The sequence below is a fragment of the Nicotiana tabacum genome, chromosome 8 (assembly GCF_000715075.1).
Source record: "Nicotiana tabacum cultivar K326 chromosome 8, ASM71507v2, whole genome shotgun sequence".
In the NCBI taxonomy this organism is placed as follows: domain Eukaryota; kingdom Viridiplantae; phylum Streptophyta; class Magnoliopsida; order Solanales; family Solanaceae; genus Nicotiana; species Nicotiana tabacum.
The window spans coordinates 151,551,775-151,567,876 of record NC_134087.1 but is presented as its reverse complement, the minus strand read 5'-3'; positions in this window follow the sequence as shown (position 1 = coordinate 151,567,876).

The window sequence follows — 16,102 nt, the reverse complement described above, 5'->3', positions numbered from 1 at the left end:
ACTGGTGGTAAAACCTTAAAAGTTTCAAACTGTACGAAAACAAAATAGATCTTAGTACGATGCTCGACGCTGCTGCAAGAAGGCAATTTGGGAAGGGCGAGGTGCAAAGAGACAAGGTTTAATGACTTGAATTTCTACCAATAGCTAACAACAAGTAGCAAGTCCTGTGGAAGGGCAAAAACCAGTATGAAAAAAGGACGGCCTGAAGCAGGGAAGCTCTATTGGGGTTGAAAATCTCAGTCAGCTCAATGATGTCTCCCAGGGGGTCAAAGCGGGCAATGAAACAATACACACTATAGGTTAATCAAATGTTGATTGATGTAATCACTCCCAAGCAATTCACTCACTCTCTTCTAAATTTTTAAGAAATATAGGACTTTAAGCAAAACGAAACTTCATTAGAACTTGTTGGGAAGAAAAGAAAGTTTATATCCCAAAACGTTTGACAAAACAAAATAAATTTTAAAGGGAAAACAAAAGAAGATAATTAAAACTAAAAGAAAGAGAAAAAGAGAAACCTACAACATACAAAAGCAAAGTGTACCACAGGTCTTGGTTTAATGCAAACTCCAAATGCTATATCTTTCAAACTCTGAAGTAGGTTATAAGGCCACTTATAAAAAAGAAAACTTTTATGTGAATTTGTGCGGAATAGTTTACATCTTGAGAATTAGTCAAACTGAAAAGCAATATTTTGATAAAACATTTGTTCCTTTCCCCCATCGACAGGGAGAGATAATGATGAGGAAAAAAGGAAGCTTTTGACAAAAGAAAATGATGAAAAGAAAAAAAACACAAAATAGTTTAAATCAAAATAAAGAAAAGCAGGTTTTTATATTTTAAAAAGGGAAAAAAAATAAAGAGGATAGCAGCAGCCAAAAAAGCAAAGGTGTTAACCTCGAAAATACGAGTAACAATTAAACTTGATTTATGGTTTTAAAGATACGTGATTTGGTTTAATACTAATTAATAACCAAGAAAACTAACGTAAAAATAAAGGAAATAAGTAAAATCAAACCAGTGTGCAAGCCAGTCTCGATTTCGAGCTAAGATGGCCTCGAGGTCGGTCAAGAACAGTAAAGTGAGAACAATCAAGTTAAAGGACAATTCTGATGAACAGTGAACAAGAAAGTAAAAGAGTATAATCTATTGCCAATGATTGATGATGTTTACAAATGATTGGGATCCCCTTTATATAATAGGGGAACCCTAAATAAGGTACATTTCTATTTACAGTAAAGAATATTATTGGGACAGCTATCTAACCACCCATTACGTATTAGTACTAACTCGTAAAAATCTATTCCAAAATTTATGCCACGATCTTGGGGACATTGCAGGAATCTTGCTCAATCTGTTACAAATTCACAACGGCGTTATCTCGGGGTTGGTCACACTAGGCTCTGATGTTCCTCGAACACTTAAATCTTCGAGCCTCGTGTTCTGTCCTCAGGCTCGAACGCGGTCCATAGTGAGTCTATTCCTTGACGCGGGCCTTTTGTTCCTTTATGACGCGAGTATCTTAGAGTAAAATGATAAGAAACGATTTGAACCTCGATTTTTCGGAGTCTCTGATGATGATGTCATTTTCGTGATATAAGCGCTTGAAATGACCGAAACGTCCCATCGGTTCACTTCCCCAAAACATTAAATATGTGCCAGGAATGGTCGACCACTAGCACCGCCGAACCGTTGTCGCTTATCTATAAATACGAGGCTCTTATTTTGAATTAAGAACTTTACTTCTTCCTTGCAATCTCTCTGATCCCTTCTTCTCTTCATCTATTTCTCTCATCACCTACTTCCTCCGCCCTTTTAGTATCGGAAAACGCCAAGCTCTGCCAACTTCTGCATCTCTTGACTTAAAATCATTGCAAAAACCACTAATACATTTCCTCAAAAAGAGAAGGCTTATTCTTCCTCTTCCCGGCCGGCAAAACTTGAGGCACCGACCCTTCACGAGATCATTCCTAGCCCCTATTTGATAAAGAAAGATTTCAACATTGAAAATCCTCCTGCTATCCCAAGCCGATGCGAACATGTATCTCGATATATTAGTTCGATATCGAAGAAGCGTCTCAAGGACATGAAGAAGGACTGTGGCTTGGGGGGGGGGGCAAGGTCGTGGTACAGATCCCCGACCCCGATAAGAGCATCATTACTCACGTGGAGGGATTCTTAAGTGTTTACACTTACCTCTTCACACTAGATCCCATTGATCTAGTAATGATCAACTTTTGCAAAAGGTATGAGGTTACTCTTGGCCAGATCCATTCCTTTTTTGGCGCATCGTGATTATGCTGTGCTACTTCTCTAGCAAGGATGAGGGATTGGAGTTTACCCTCAACAATCTCATTCGGCTGTATTGGCCTCAGCTTTTTTGAGGACTGATCAAGCTTCAATGTAGATCAAGCAAAGCCTTCTTTGCTAGTAACAGAGAGGAAAAAGACAGATGTTGGATGAGCTAGTTCGTCAGAGTGAGGACTTCGGACATCATCCCTAGGGAAAAAATGTCATTCCCGGAGAAATGGAATTTCAAATATAGGTGAAGTCCTTTTCCAAATAACCTCTCATATTCCGTTTTCGCATTTCATAATGCCCTTACCTTTTTTGCAGCTAATGCTTGGATGCCCCATAAAATCCCCGACCTCGAGGACTAGGTCTGAAAATTAGCTGAAACCTTCTCGTACGATGAGCGCAAATGGCGTGACTAATCGAGGGGCAAATGGGAGGCCAAGCACCACGGTTAGTTCTTTTCCCAGGTTTTCTGATGCTTTTCTTTTACTAGAGATATTTTCCACACTTATGCCTATCTATGCAGGCATTGAAGATGTCTCCGAAATGAGGCCAGCCCTACCTGGGGAAGAGACCGAATACCCAATTCCAAAATCGGGGAAAGACAACAAGAGAAAAAGGGTTTCGAAGTCTGAAGGCCCCCAGCATGAGATGGAGACAAGGAGGAAACTTATTCATGTGGACGTAGATTCGTCCATCGAATTTTTGGATGGAAAAGAAAATGAGGGCGAAGAATCGGCGTTGGTGCCCCGAACTAGGAAATCGGCCGACGTCACCAAGCCTTCTGAACTAGAGACCTTGCCTCGCGGTGAGGAAACTCTGAGAAAAGACTCGGGCAAATCCCTCGAGTCCCCTGAAATCGAGATCATTCTGCCGCCTTCAATAGGTAAATTGGAGGGGACAAGTGCCGATATACCCGAAGCTAATCAGAGCGGCCCGAGTGAGGAGCTCGGGGCCGTGAAAATAGGCAACTCCCCTTCTCTACTATTTTATTCCGAGAAGGCGATAAAGGACGGTCGAGCTCTGCGAACATCCGACCCGAGCAAAGTCCTCGAAGAAGATCCTTTTTAGGATTGTTTTACCAGGGTCGATGATGTCGCCAACCTTAATGACGCATCCACCCTCTTTGAAGATGCTCATCGTCTCTTCTCTCTAGTAAACACTAACTTTTATTGTTTTAGTTTTTTATTTTCCCCTTCTCTTGACTGATATCTATTTGTTTTTTTTGTGTAGGCCATCATCAAGTTTACGGCCGAGATGAGCCAATGTGAGGCCAAGATAAGGAAGTCTTTGGATGAAGAGAAGGCCATGAGGCTCCTTTGTAGCCAAAAGGAGGATGAGCTCAAGGACCTTCGGGCTGATTTAGCCAAAGCTCGTAAAAACGAGACCGAGTTAGACAAGAAGGTAACCATGATTTTGAAAGAGTATGGTCCTATTGTCCTTACTGTGAAGGCTAACACTTCAATGTCTCAGCTGCAGCAAAAGTTAGAGAAGATTGGGTAGCTTCGGGGGGAGGTCGATCAGGTTAAGGCTAACTACCACCGATGGAAGGAGAATATGGATCGGCTTGCTACTGATAAAGAGGTTGCTCTATCCCAACTGGACTTTATTGAGACTCAGCTTTGAGGTATTAAAGTGAAAAATCTAGCACAGGACAAGAAGATAGGGGAGCTTGAGGCCAAACTTGCTCGAGTCGGGGCTAAGGTTGCTAAAGCCAGGGCTAAAGTGGAGAGGACGAAGGCCACGACTGATAAAATCATCGTCGTGTACTTAAGGGATGCTAAAGTTGTTCAAGTAGAGCAAAGAGAGGCCTATGACTGGGAAAAAATGCAGTAATGATTTGTCCAAGTGCAAATCCCGGAGGGAAACCCTCGAAGAAATCCATGCCCGAGGGTTTGACATCACTGAAGAGATAGCCCAAGCAAAGACGCTGGAAACCGATGTCAGGTTTCTTGTTTCTTCCGATCATGAAGGTGGTATTAGTGGTTCTGAGAGCGGGGAAGATGGAGATGGAGTCCTGGAGGAGGAGGTTCCCGAAGATGCGACTCTAAAAGATGTGGCTCCCGAGGATGGAGCTCTCAAGGATACGACCCCAAGGATATGGTTCCCGAGGCCGCGGCTCCCAAAGTAGATTAGGTTTTCTTGTTCGTGTTTTTTATACAAGGACCTTTGTAGGAATTGTAAATACTTTTTATAAATATAAGGAATTCTCCTTCTTTTCACATTATCTCCATTTTGCATTGAATTCTGCTTCGTCTTCATTTGTGAAAAAATTGATGTTACTACTTCAATGATCAAGTGAGCACTAGTTTGAACTCAGAATAGAACAAACCCGTAGGTTTTCTAGTGATCAATTGGCGATATTTGAACTTATAATAGGATACCTATTAAGGTTTTTGTTACTACTCGAGCTATGCTTAAGTCGATTTGATATGATCTCGGGATGATTGTACTCTTGAGATCGAGTTGTGCGAGAGCAAGGTCTCAAACTCTACGTGTTTCGGCCCTTAGGCTATTTTATATTGGCCCTTAGGCTCTTTTAGGTCGGCCCTTAGGCTTTTTAAGTTGGGCCAATTCGGCCTCTAAGATGGCTATAAATTTTCCCTCTTTTCGGCTAAAAGACTTAGTGAAAATTTCTTTATTCCTTAGCATGTGTTTTTTGTACCCATTAGGTTTTTCTAGGATTCAATCGATCAGAACTCGTTCGTGTTAATACCTCTTGAGGCTTTTTCGAAGGCTGACGTTATCGAAGCCTTTAAATTATTCGAGGACTAATTTTATCAAAGCCCCTTTTAATTTGTCTTTGCCGGGTAGCCTTATTTAACTAGTTTTTCAAAGTGTTTGAAGGCCTTTAACTTATGGCAGAAGTCGGACGTCTCCGAGCCGCATTATTTTGGCTGTAGCCTTTTTTTATGATCGTAGTCTTTAATATGGCCGTAGCCTTCGGGTGTGTCTCTTAGACTTGTTTCCCAATAATGTTTCAAACTTATCCAAAAGGTTAGTCCCCGAGTATGATGGCCTTGGCCTTTGCGTCGGAGGAGTCCTTTTTGAGGTTTTATAAATTCGAGGTTTAGATATCCGAATGTGTTGACCGTCGATGACAGTAACCGAGTAGTCGAGGTGTATTTGCATTTTAGCCCTTGAGCCGTTTTTCGCATAATTGCAAGTATGAAGTTCGTACAATAACAAATTTCTTTGAGACATAAAATATTATTATATAGAAGGAATGCTTCTTCGAATAATTGATACGTGTGTACATGTTTTGCCATCGGGCCTCGGCTATTCTATATGGACACGGTTCAACTGACCGTTTGGCCCATTACAAGGTTTTCCTATTGAGGCCCTCTTTGGCGTGAAGTATTTTCCTCGAAAATATAACCTCCGAGGGTGATGCCTCCCAGTATTCAAGATTGATTGAAAAGAAGCTCTGGATACTGTTGAATTCTCCGTAGGTAGCACATAGTTGTTGCCTCGCTAATAACCTCGCCGGAAAAACCCATTTGGGATAAAATTTGATCTAAGGGAAAAAGAGTGTAACGCGTGCTTTAAAACCAAAGGTCTTCGTGTAGAAAAGTGCCCTCGATATCTTTGATCGAACACCTACAACGAGTTAGTCTTAAAAAAGGAGAAGGTCATACCTTAGCAGTAATATCGTTAGAGTAGCGATACATTCCAATTGTTTGACAATTGTTTGCCCCTCATCGTTCCAAGTTTGTAAGATCCTTTACTGACAACTCCAATGACTCGGTACGGTCCTTCCCAATTAGGGCCTAGTTTCCCTTTATTCGGGTCTCGAGTATTGAGGGTGACTTTCCGTAGAACTAGGTCCCTGATTCCAAAGTCTTAAAGGTTGGTCCTTCTATTATAATATCTCTCGATCCTTGCTTTTGAACGGCCATTCGAACAAGTATTGCTTCTCATTTTTCGTCTAATAACTCGAGGCTAGTATTCATAGCCTCGAGATTTGATTCCTCTGATGCATGTAGAAATCTAGCATTGGGTTCACCGACCTCGACTGGAATCAAGGCCTCAGAACCATATACTACGGAGAAAGGGGTTTCCCTCGTGTTGGACTTCGATGTTGTTCGATATGCCCAAAGAACCTCAGGTAGAACTTCTCTCCATTTTCCTTTTGCATCGTCCAACCTCTTCTTTAAGTTTTGAATGATAGTTTTTTTTGTTGACTCGGCCTGTCCATTCTCGGTCGAATGATATGGCATTGATAAAATCGTTTTTATTATGTGTTCTTTGAGGAACTCCATTACCTTGCTGCCAATGAATTACTTGCCGTTGTCGCATACGATTTCGGCAGGTATCCCGAATCGACATACGATGTGGTCCCAAATGAAATCAATAACTTCTTTTTCTCTGACCTTATCAAAGGCATGCGCTTCTACCCATTTAGAAATGTAGTCAGTCATAAACAAAATGAATTTAGCTTTACCTGGGGCCGTTGGTATAGGGTTGACGATATCCATTCCCCATTTCATGAAAGGCCACGGGGACAGGACTGAGTGAAGTTGCTCTCCGGGCTGATGAATCATTGGTACAAATATTTGACATTTATCACATTTTTTAACAAACTCCTTAGTATCTTTTTCCATGATATCCTAGTAATACCCTGCTCTAATAACTTTACGAATCAAAGATTCGGCGGCGGAGTGATTCCCACAAGTGCCTTCGTGGATTTTTCGTAGAACATAATCGGTGTCTCCCGGCCCCAAACATACCGCCAATGGTCCATCGAACATTCTCCTATATAATGTTCCACCTTCATCTAATGTGAACCTAGTAGCCTTGGTTCATTGAGCCCTCGACTCTTTGTGATACCGTGGGAGTTTTCCATTTCTCAAATATTTGATATACTTATTCCTCCAATTCCAAGTCAAACTCGTAGAATTTATCTCGGCATGACCCTCTTCGACCACAGATCTCAATAACTGGACGACAGTCCCCGACACTGTTACATCTCGCGATTTTCGTACGTTATAATTTTGTTTTCAGTTAACCGATGTAGACTCGGGGATGAGATCATCTTGACGTTAACGTACTTACACTCTTTATAACAAGCAATAAATAAGTGTTATGGAGGATAAAGAGGTACACGAAGTAAAGAAAAAGAGTTTCGTTGAAAGTGGCCAATTTGGAATAACATACGGGTCGAGCGATAATACCCGATATTTATGAACTAGTACTATGCAAAGTACCATATGACCACGGTAGTATAATGTATAAAATACATATAAAGTATATTAAAAATAAGTTGAATTTTAAGTAATTTGGGGTAATTTTTAAATTATGCAGTTAATTGGTTAATTACCGGGTAATGAGACATTACCCGATTAACTAATAAGCGGATAAAAACTTAATAATTATCCCCAAACAACGTGGAAAGAAGCTACCAAAATAAAGAGTGACTAAGTAGTCACTTATTGCCACCTAGGCATAAATAAGAAATGATGACTAATCTAAGTTGTCTGCACATATCCAATTTGAACCAAAAGGAATTCAAAAAGGTTTCTTTCCAAAACTTCAAGAATCAGAAATGTTTTCTTCTTAAAATTTTAAACCAAGGAACGTTGGAATAAGTTTTAGTTTAAGTCCATTCTTTAGTTCAAAGATGTTAGAGGTAGAAAAAATTCATCCAAGATTTCAAGGAATCCAAGTGTAATTTCGTTCCTATTTCGCAGTAGCAAATTCGTTCAAATAATTCAAGAAACGGGTATGTTAAGGCCCTCCCTTCTTTCTTTTGGCATGGTCCAAAGCATATTGAAGAAACAAACAAATACACAGCTTCCATAAATTACTCTATTCATAGAATTATTAGGGGTGTCTATATTCTTGATTCCCCATGAAAATTATTATTATTTTCTGTTCATGGGTATCAGAATAATATGTAGTTGGAAATGTTTATTCGGAAGGAATATTGAGATTATTACGTATTTTTCATGCATTTCATTCATGTGCATTGACCCATGACCAGATGGCGTTATATACTCATATATGTGTAAATATATGCATATGGGATATGGGAAAAGGTTACAGCGTTATATACGTACCACCACCTGATCAGCTGATATATGTTGATGATGTTGCCCACAGTGGCCGAGACGATATGATGGGATGCCCTCAGTGGCTTGATGATATTTTGTACACCTATACCTATGCATGGAACGACATTTATACGCACGTGCATGACATTATAAATGTTTCAGAATTTACAAGTTATTCAGATATAATGATGTGTTTCCTTATTTTATGTTTCATCTATGTCTTTTACGTACTAATTTTGATGCCTTACATACCCAGTACATTTTTCGTACTGACGCCCTATTTCATGGGGCCTGTGTTTCATGCCCGTAGGTGTAGGTAGGCAAGTTGACGGTCCCCCTTCTTAGGATCCCTGATCAATGAGAGTTGGCGTGCTCCACTTGATCCGGAACAGCTTTTTATTTTGGTACGATACGTTTGTGTGTATATATATACATATATATATATATGATGTGGCTTAGTCCCGTCTTTGTACAGTTATGTTTTTATTAGAGGTCCATAGATAGTATGTCTAGTTGGATTGTATATGGCCTGTCGGCTTTCAGTTTTGGATATATAATTGCCGATAGCAGCCTTGCCGGTTCGCCCACTATATTCTTCCTGTATACGTACATGTGCCTTGAAGGCAGGTTTGCTTCTTATATGTTATTTTCGTAATTCAATAGATGTTACTCAGGCTCATATCTTAGATGTAAGCTTAAGGGTGTTTGATAGTTAGGACTCAGGCACCCGTCGCAGCCCATCAATTTGGGTCGTGGAAAAAGTGGTATCAGAGTAGTTTTGTCCTAGGGTTGTCTACAGACCATATCTAGTAGAGTCTTATTTATGGGTGTGTCATGAACCACACTTATAGATAGGAGGCTACAGGACATATAGGATGTTATCCTCTCTTTTTATTTCATATCGCGCGATACAAGAATTAGTAGCCGCATAGGCTCATCGTCAGGAAGTAGGTATTGGTCAGGCAGATAGGTCCGTGAGTGCGAGGGTTGGTGACTTTATTAATTTAGACCCTCTAGTATTCACTGGAGCAGATCCAAACAAGGACCCTCAAGTATTTATTTATAGAGTGCAGAGGACGTTACGCGTAATGGAGGCTACTGCAACAAAGTCAGTTGAGCTAGCTTCCTATAGACTCCGAGATGTTGCAATTAATTAGTATGAGTCTTGGGAATTGTACAGAGGTGAGGATGCCCCTCCAGCGATATGGCAGGAGTTTACAACCTTTCTTCATCATTATCTGTTACGAATGTGTATTGATTATAGGCAGCTGAATAAGGTGACAATCAAGAATAAGTACCCGCTCCCGAGAATTGATGATTTATTTTATCAGTTGCAAGGTGTCAAGTGTTTTTCAATGATAGACTTGAGGTCCGGGTACCATCAGGTAAGGGTTAAGGATGAAGATATTCCGAAGACAGCATTCAAGACTAGATATGGGCACTTTGAGTTTCAGGTTATGCCGTTCGGTCTGACCAATGCCCCAGTAGTATTCATGGACTTGATGAACCGTGTGTTCAGGCCTTTTTAGATCTGTTCATAATTGTATTTATTGATGATATATTTGTGTATTCTCGTTTAGAGGATGAGCATGCTGGTCATCTGCGTACTGTGCTCAGAGTTCTACAAGAAGGGAAGTTATATGCAAAATTTTGTAAATGTGAATTCTGGTTGAGCTCTGTAACTTTCCTTGGGCATATCATTTCGGGTGAAGGAATACGGGTGGATACACAAAAGATTGAGACAGTAAAGACTTGTCCTAGACCCACAACACCGACGGAGGTTCATAGCTTTCTCGGTTTGGCAGGTTATTACAGGAGATTTTTGGAAGGATTTTCTCCCCTTTCAGCACCTTTGACAAAGTTGACTCATAAGGGAGCAAAGTTTCAATGGACTAATGGTTACGAGCGGGTTTTCAGGCATTAAATGACAGATTAACGTCAGCACCGATTCTAATGCTTCCAAAAGGGACTGATGGTTACATTATCTATTGTGGCGCTTCAGGCATTGGGTTGGGTTGTGTACCGATGCAGCGTGGTAAGGTTGTGGCTTATGCTTCTAGACAACTAAGAAAGCACAAGAAGAACTACCCGACCCATGATTTAGAGTTAGCTGCGGTGATTCATGCACTAAAGATGTGGAGGCACTACTTGTATGGCATTCATGTTGATATCTATACGGACCATAAGAGCCTCCAGTACATCTTCAAGCAAAAGGAATTGAATCTTCGTCAAAGGAGATGGTTGGAGCTACTTAAAGACTATGACGTTGATATTTTATACCATCCGAGGAAGCCGAATGTAGTAGCTGACGCCCTCATTCGTAGATCTATAGGTAGCCTATCATATTTATAGCCAGAAAATAGGGGAATATCCTATGAGGTTCATCAGCTAGCTAGTCTTAGAGTTCGATTATTGGACTCAAGTGACATTAGAATTACACTTTAGGATACGACAACATCCTCTTTAGTAACTGAAGTAAAGGAACGCCAGTATGAGGATCCTGTGTTAATTCATTATAGGGATACCACCCTTCAGAAGGAGAAGACGATGTTTGAAATTATAGGAGATGGGGTCCTTTGATATCGAGGACGATTACGTGTACCTAATATTGCAGGGCTGTGTCGGCAGGTTATGGGAGAAACTCACTCTTCTCATTATTCTATCCATCCTGGAGCGACAAAGATGTATCATGACATCAGGGAAGTATATTGGTGGGATGGAATGAAAAAGGATATAGCAGAATTTTTTGCTTAGTGTCCTAACTATCAACAGGTTAAGATTGAGCATCAAAGACCCGGTGGATTGTTGCGGGATTTGGAGATTCTGACTTGGAAATGGGAAATAATCAATATGGACTTCATCATAGGCTTACCTCGTACCCAGCGTAAGTTCGATTCAATATGGGTGATTGTTGATAGGCTTACAAAGTCAGCCCATTTTCTGCCTGTCAGGGCTACATATTCCTTAGAAGATTATGCGAGGCTTTATATTAAGGAGATAGTACGACTGCATGGTGTCCCTATATCTATTATCTCGGATAGAGGAGCTCAATTTACATCTAACTTCTAGAGGTCCTTCTAAAAAGGAATGGGGACTCAAGTAAGTCTTAGTACAACATTTCATCCCCAGACAGACGGACATGTTGAGCGTACTATTCAGACACAGGAGGATATGTTACGAGCTTGTGTAATAGACTTCAAAGGTAGATGGGATGATCATCTGCCGCTTATTGAGTTCGCGTATAATAATAGCTACCATTCCAGCATTTAGGTGGCTCCATACGAAGATCTTTATGGATGAAAGTGTAGGTCGCCTATAGGGTGGTTCGACGTTAGAGAATCTGGATTACATGGGCCAGACCTAGTTCAACAAGCTATAGAGAAAGTAAAGTTGATTTGTAATCGACTATTGACAGCTTAGAGTCGTCAGAAGTCATATTCTGACGTGCGATGTCGAGATTTAGAGTTCGGGGTTGATGACTGGGTGTTCTTAAAGGTGTCACCTATGAAGGGTGTGATGACGTTTGGCAAGAAAGGCAAACTTAGCCCATGGTATATTGGTCCATATAGGATCATTTGGAGAGTGATCTAGGTAGCCTATGAGTTAGAATTTCCCTCGGAATTAGAGTCTGTCCATCCGGTCTTTCATGTATCTATGTTACGAAAGTGCATTGGTGATCCTACCCGAGTGGTGCCCATGAATGATGTACAGATTACAGAAGACTTATCATACGAGGAAGTTCTGGTTTTCATCCTAGACCGATAAATCTGCAAGCTGCGGAATAAGGAGATAGCCTCCGTGAAAGTACTTTGGAGAAACAATAATGTGGAAGAGATGACTTGGGAGGCCGATGAAAATATGAAGTCTAGATATAACTACTTTTTTCCTCCTCCAGAGAAGGATCCGACTGAGATGTCATAATCATAAGGTACGTGTACAAATTCTTTTATTGGCTATTGTCGTTGGTCGTGTGAGGCCATTGTCGTTATTCAGAATTGTGGTCCTGTGTGGCATTGGGTTATTTATCTTCTACGGGGAGAATTGGTAGTGGTGTTGTTACAAAGGCAGCCCTGCCAAAGTTATACAAAACACGGGGAGTTAAACATTCGAGGACGAATGTTTCTAAGGGAGGAAGGATGTTACATCTCACAATTTTCGTACGTTAAAATTTTGTTTTCAGTTAACCGATGTAGACTCGGGGATGAGATCATCTTGACGTTAACGTACTTACGCTATTTATAACAAGTGATAAATAAGTGTTACGGAGGATAAAGGAGTACAGGGAGTAAAGAAAACGAGTTTCGTTGAAAGTGACCAATTTGGAATAAAATACGGGTCGAGCGATAATACCCGATAATTATGAACTAGTACCATGCAAGGTACCATATGACCACGGTAGTATAATATAACAAATTATATATAAAGTATATTAAAAATAAGTTGAATTTTAAGTAATTTGGGGTAATTTTTAAATTATGCAGGTAATTGGTTAATTACCGGGTAACGGGATATTACCAGATTAATTAATATGCGGATAAAAACTTAATAATTAACCCCCCAAACAATGTGGCAAGAAGCCACCAAAATAAAGAGTGACTAAGTATTCACTTATTGTCACCTAGGCATAAATAAGGAATGATGACTAATCTAAGTTGTTTGCACATATCCAATTTGAAACAAAAGGAATTCAAACAGGTTTCTTTCCTAAACTTCAAGAATCGGAAACGTTTTCTTCTTAAAATTTCAAACCAAGTAACGTTGGAACAAGTTTTAGTTTAAGTCCATTCTTTAGTTCAAAGACGTCAGAGGCAGAACAAATTCGTCCAAGATTTCAAGGAATCCAAGTGTAATTTCGTTCATATTTTAAAGAAGCAAATTCGTTCAAATAATTCAAGAAAAAGGTATGTTAAGGCTCTCCATTCTATCTTTTGGCATGATGCAAATTATATTGAAGAAATGAGCAAATACACAGTTTCCATAAATTACTCTATTCATAGAATTATTAGGGTGTCTATATTCTTGATTCCCCATGAAAGTTATTTTTATTTTCAGTTCATGGGTCTCAGAATAATACGCAGTTGGAAAAGTTTATCCGGAAGGAATATTGTGATTATTACGTATTTTTCATGCATTTCACTCATGTGCATTAACCCATGACCAGATGGCATTATATACGCATATATATGTAAATATATGTATACGGGATATGGAAAAAGGTTACGACGTTATATACGCACCATCACCTGATCAGCTGGTATATGTTGATGATGTTACCCACAGTGGCCGAGACGATATGATGGGATGCCCTCAGTGGCTTGATGATATTTTATACACCCATACCTCTGCATGGAACGACATTTATACGCACGTGCATGACATTATAAACATTTCAGAATTTACAAGTTATTCAGATTTAAAGATGTGTTTCCTTATTCCATGTTTCATCTATTTCTTTTACGTACTAATTTTCATGCCTTACATACTCAGTACCTTTTTCGTACTAACTCCCTATTTCACGGGGCTTACATTTCATGCCCGCAGGTGCAGGTAGGCAAGTTGACGGTCCCCCTTCTTAGGATCCCTGATCAGTGAGAGTTGGCATGCTCCACTTGATCCGGAGCTGCTTTTGATTTTTGTACGGCGTGCTCCACTTAATCCGCAGCTGCTTTAATTTTGGTACGATACATTTGTATATATATATAGGTATAACGTGGCTCAGTCTCGTCTTTGTACAGTTAGGTTTCTATTAGAGGTCTGTAGACAGTATGTCTAGTTGGATTGTATGTGGCCTTGTCGGGTTTCAGTTTTGAATAAATAATTGTCGATAGCATCCTTGCCGGCTTGCCCACTGTATTCTGCCTGTATACATACATGTGATTTGAAGGCATGTTTCCTTCTTGTATGTTATTTCGTAATTCAACAGATGTTATTCAGGTTCATATCTTAGACGCATGATTAGGGGTGTTTGACAGTTAGGACTCAGGCACCCATCGCGGCCCATCAGTTTGGGTCATGACAGACACAATATCATGTTCTTCAACTGAGGGCCCCAACTTAGCAAGTGCATCGGCCTCGCTTTTTTGTTCTCGAGGCACATGATCTAGAGTCCAATCCTTGAAGCGGTGCAAGGTTACCTGTAACTTGTCCAAATATCTTTACATCCTATGCTCTCGAACCCCAAAGCTTTTGTTCACCACCAACAAAGAATCGCACTTGGCCTCAACGACCTCGTCCCCCAAGCTTTTAACTAGCTCGAGACCTGCAACTATGGCCTCATACTCGGCCTCATTATTAATCAACCTAGAAGTTTTAATTGATTGTCTAATAGTACTACTTGTAGGTAGCTTCAAAACGATGCCAAGCCCGGACCGTTTCACATTCAAGGCACCATCTGTGAAGAGGGTCCACACCCCCGACGATGTACCCAATTTCAGCAGAAGTGCTTTTTCCACTTCGGCCATGAGGGTTGGTGTAAAATCGGCCACGAAGTTAGCTAAGATTTGAGACTTGATAGCCGTTCGGGGTTAATATTCAATATCGTACCTGCCAAGTTCGACTGCCTATTTGGCCAATCGGCCTGATAGTTTGGGCTTATGCAAAACATTTCAGAGAGGATAAGTGGTTAACACACATATTGGGTGACACTGGAAATATAGCTTTAGATTTCTAGATGTGCTTATTAATGCAAGTGCTAGTGGGTATCTAGTAGCATCTCCTAAAGTATGATTTACATAATAAATAGGGAATTTCATACCTTGCTCTTCTCGAACTAAAACCCCACCTACCGCTATCTCGGACACTGCCAAATATAAGTAAAGCTTTTCATCCACATTCGGAGTGTGAATCAGAGGTGGGCTTGGTAAATATCGCTTCAATTCCTCCAATTCTTGGTGGTAGTCCATGCAAAATCTTTTTTCTTTTATAAGAACTTGTGGCTTCGATCCAATGACCTCAAAATGAATCTACCCAAGGCGGCTATATGCCCTGTTAACCTTTGTACGGCTTTCACACTATCTACGATAATGATATTTTTGATGTCCTTGATCTTGTCAAGGTTTATTTCGATCACTCGGTTTGATACCATTAAGCCGAGGAACTTGCTGAACCGACCCCGTAGGCACATTTTTCTAGGTTATGCTTCATGATATACTTCTTCAAGATTTTGAATTATTGCTGCAAATGAGTTAAATGGTCCTCTGCGCGCATGGACTTAACCAACATATCATCAATGTAAACTTCCTTGGATTTACCTATCTGTTCCTCGAACATTTTGTTAACTAGGCGTTGGTATGTAGCTCAGTATCTTTTAGCCCGAAGGGCATTACATTGTAATATTATTTTCCAAACTTAGTGATAAACGAGGTCTTCTCCTGGTCCTCCGGGTTCATCTAAATTTGATTGTACCCAGAGTAGGCGTCGAGAAAGGTAAGGATCTCATAGTCGGCCGCGACATCGATTATGCGATCGATGTTAGGTAGCGGAAAAGAGTCTTTAGGGCATGCCTTGTTTAAATCCTTCTAATCTACGCATATTCTAAGTTTGTTCCCCTTTTTAGGGACTACAACTACGTTGGCAAACCATTCGGGGTATTTTACCTCCTGAATAGATCTTATTTTAAGAAGTTTAGTTACCTCATCATTTATTAATGCATGCTTAACCTCGGACCGGGGCCTTCTTTTTTGCTTTATTAGTTTGAACCTGGGGTCGAGAATTAGCTGGTGTATTGTTATTTCCGGTGGGATCCCTATCATGTC